The sequence below is a fragment of the Setaria italica genome, chromosome III (assembly GCF_000263155.2).
Source record: "Setaria italica strain Yugu1 chromosome III, Setaria_italica_v2.0, whole genome shotgun sequence".
Classification (NCBI taxonomy): domain Eukaryota; kingdom Viridiplantae; phylum Streptophyta; class Magnoliopsida; order Poales; family Poaceae; genus Setaria; species Setaria italica.
This window is the reverse complement of record NC_028452.1, coordinates 41,974,438-41,978,350: the sequence shown is the minus strand read 5'-3', so window position 1 is coordinate 41,978,350 and position 3,913 is coordinate 41,974,438. Positions and strand designations below refer to the sequence as shown.

Genomic DNA, 3,913 nt, shown 5'->3' with positions numbered 1-3,913 from the left:
CAGGTAGCATGTTCGAGCATACAACCAAAATAATTCAAAAACAGCATACATTCATGTTTCTTTGCTTCCAGAAACAGTTAGTATGAACAACAGCCACCAAAAACAGCATACATTCATATTTTCATAAACAGTTAGCATGAACCAACTCAGCTTGGTCGATTTTGACCAAGAACAAGCTCAAGCTTGGCCTCCAACTCAGGTTGATTCTTGCTCATCTCCTCTCTGTACAACTCCAAAGCATACGAGTTCAGTAAGCTCTAAAAATAGGAGGAACTTGTAGAACAGTAAGCTTCTAAAAGCATACGAGCAAATCTCAGAGTTATTAAATTGTTGCTGACAGTGATCTGTAGAAATTCAAGTGTACAGAGGCAGCCCATCTGCAGTTAACTGTTTGCAGTAATTTGTAGCAGATTTTTGCTTATGTTGAGTCACTAGGACGTGTTCAGATATAACAGCAGATGCTACAGAAAGGAAACCTGAGATGCACAGGAAGCTGTAAGCAAAGAAAAATGCACCAACCTTATTCCATTTCCTTTCCTCGCCCTCTCGTACCAATCTATAATACTGCACCAATAAACAGGTAACCAGAATTGAGGACCAAATAAGAATTTGCTCTAATGTTCTGAATTTGAGTTATTTGGAATTGATCTGAACACGAACTTATTAAGCGTGCACCGGCTCGTGAGATCGAACATGTACAGGATCGCAACGGCATCCTTGCACGCGATTGGGATGTGATCGACAGACTGGACGTCTCCTGCATCCATTCCACAAGACATAAAAATAGTCAGGAAAGGTTGGGTAATTTGACATTTGAACCAAAGGAACCAGCAAAGAGAATCACAGCTTCAAACTACAGTTTTTTTCTGGGTTACCTGCGACGTCCCAGATGCTGTAGGCAATCCTAGCTCCCCGAACGGTCATCCTCTTATCCATGAGATTCAGGCCAGTCATCTGCAAGCCGTTCTGCTCCTCCCCGTCATCTCCCACTTACTTAACCTGCAGAGGAACGAACACCGACAGGAAGATTAGATTTACAGCCGTACTAGCAGATTTGCAAGAAAACAAACTTCTATGACTTCTATGGTTCAGACAATAGCATTACAAGTGTACATAGTCCTACTATCTCAGACTCTCACTTAAAACAAAGAGCCCGTGAGAGCCAGACTTGGGAGCCCGTGAGAGGCAGCATCGCGAGAGGCCGCCAATGGTAGTGGAGTCACCGCGTTGTCCCTACCCTGCTTCCACAGCTATGAAACCCGAACAAGCATATCAGAAAGCGAATGGAACGCAATCGAATCGAAGGATAAGGAGAGGGATTGTGTGAGCTCACATTAGACTCCTGGATGATCCTCCTGGCCTCGCGGAGGACGGATAGGGAGACGAAGACCTCCAGGACCCTAGCTTCGGCCCTGCCGCCGCCTTGGGCGCCACCTCAGCCTCCACCTCCTCCATGGCATCCTCCGGCCTCATCTTCGCTTTCCCCCACCCTATGCTCCCCATCCTCCATCTGGCTAACCCTGCCAGCCTGGAGGGATGCCGCCATCCGGCGGGAGCCCAGCCACCCGGCGGATCTGAGGGAGGTAGTGGCGGCAGATCTGAGCGAGGGAGAGGGAGGGGAGGCGCGGCCAGAGGTGGAGGACGAGGCCAGCCGTGGGAGGAGGAGGGCGGGGGAGGCGCAAGGACCGCCGGCGGTGGCGCTATGCTCGGAGTCGGGAAGAAGAAGGCGGAGAGGAAGGGAGGATGGTGGGGGCGGGGGCGGGGGCGGCAGGGGTTGTGGGAGGCGGCGACGGGGGCAGGGGGCGGTGCCGGGAGACGGAGGGAGAGGAGGGAGGCCCAAACCTGTCTAGCGGCCCAAACCTGTCAATACAAACAAACATACAGGACGTAGGGTATTACGCGATCAATACAAACAAACATACAGGACGTAGGGTATTACGCGATCTAGCGGCCCAAACCTGTCTAAATCGTGTTCCTTGCGTCACCATCGACTCCTTGATTCTCGACGGCCCTTACCGCAGAAAATACCACCTAGGGTACCGCCTAGGTGGGTTGCCGGTCTAAAACACCGATAGGTGGCGCGCCAGGTAGGGGAGCTCGTCGAGTTTCTCAACGTGAGCTCAATGGCGCCCGTTGTTTTCAAGCCTGTCTTCACCATCGAAGCGGCGCAACCTTCGTTTTTGGATCCTAGCTCTGCATCGTCGACGGCGCTAGATCATTTTGGTGCAAGATCGTCAACGTCCAGGAGAAGAATCGGAGGATTCGGTTAGGAAAATCCAAAATTTCAAAGTCAACAATCCCGAGTTGGACTACGCATCGGACCCGACCTCAGTTCAGACTAGTCGGTCCCAGTCACTTCCCAAATCAGCTTCGACTCCAAAACGGTTTCCACACGGACTCCGCAATGCAACCGAAGTCTACCAAAGTTTCCTCACTCGAACTCTACTTGAACATGGGAACGATGAAGATGACGACTCCGACTCGGTCTATCTCCTAGAGATCCCACTGACAGGACCAGCCCAGGGACTGGTAATAACTTTGACATCGCAAGGCAAATTCATTCACTGGCCAGGAATGAGACCATCCCTCGCCTGCAACTACGAGTCACGCCTTGTCGCTCACATAGACAACCTCGCATACCAAGAAGGCATCCCATTCACTTCAAGCCGCGAGGAAAGTTCCATAGAAATTGCAGCATCAAGCTCTGGAAGCTACTACCCCAACAGAGAAGTCTTTGTTATTACTAAAAATAACAACCCGGGTACTAGCCAACAGAGAACCCCCAGGCAATTAGCACAACTCGACAATGTCTCAGAAGATGAGTCAACAGCTAACGCCCCACAAGATGAAACTTCCGATCAAAGGAACCAAAGAAGGATGCGCAATGCTGCTCGGGCTGAGCAACGACAAATGCTGGCTACAAACATTCCCATTACAAACCTCGAAAGAGCATTTGACGCAGTACAGGCTCAAGAACACAACACTCCACTCGTAGCAATTGCCTCTATCAACCTTATATCAATGCTCATACCTCGAGACAAAGACAACGAAGTCATAGCTCAACTTGTGCAGCGAGGCAACAGACTAATCGCACAACTCGCGGAACAAGCCTACAAGTTACTCGATAAAGAATCACCAATCCCGTCTGTTCCTCGCACCGCAGTTCATCAGGAAGGCAGTAGAGGTGCTGCAGCTAACAACAACGAAGTACAAAGGAACGATACATGCTCAAGTCAGATTAGGATTAGGTGAGTTAATCCCCTCTTCCGATACATGCTGTTCGATTTGATCAATATCATCATCACTAATTTGAACTTTTTCTTTGCGGCAACTCAAATAAAAACTAGCAGTTTAAGGTCTGATTGGCACCATCACTAATAGAGAACTCAGTATTAGTCCCGATTGGTAGGGTGCAAATCTCCCAGAAATCCATCCGGAATAAACCAATCATGACAAAAGGGGGGTCTTTAGTCCCGGGTCCTTCAACCGAGAGTAAAGCTACCAACCGGGACTAAAGGGCCTGCCATACTAGGCGCGGGACAGGACCTTTACTCCTGGTTGGTAAAACCAACTGGGACTAAAGGGTGCCCCTTTAGTCCGGGTTGGGTCCGGGACTAAAGTCCTGCAGGCGTGCATGGCGCCTGTAATTTCATGCATCACGTACGTACCCCGGCCCTTTTGTTAACCTTTGGTAGTTGAGACTTTTTTTATAATGAAATCAAACTAGTATTTAAACCAATGAAACTAGTAATTATACAATTACTATATATAAAATTCTTAGTATATATATACAATTCTTAGCATACTATACAAATCGGTCTTAGTATATTATATATACAAATCAAACTATATATCTACAATCTTCCCATCGAGGTGTTGCTCGGAGCGTCTAAATTTTGTCCATCATAATAAA

General features: G+C 48.5%; 1 long non-coding RNA gene across 1 annotated transcript; it reads right to left on the bottom strand.

The window, feature by feature from the left end:
* Nucleotides 1-529: 529 nt before the first annotated feature.
* LOC111256618 lies at nt 530-920 on the bottom strand. The gene is made up of 3 exons (XR_002676688.1): nt 876-920; nt 661-757; nt 530-564 (listed from the first exon to the last, which is right to left on the bottom strand). It is a non-coding gene; the product is annotated as an uncharacterized LOC111256618 (long non-coding RNA).
* Between the last annotated feature and the right edge of the window lie 2,993 nt (nt 921-3,913).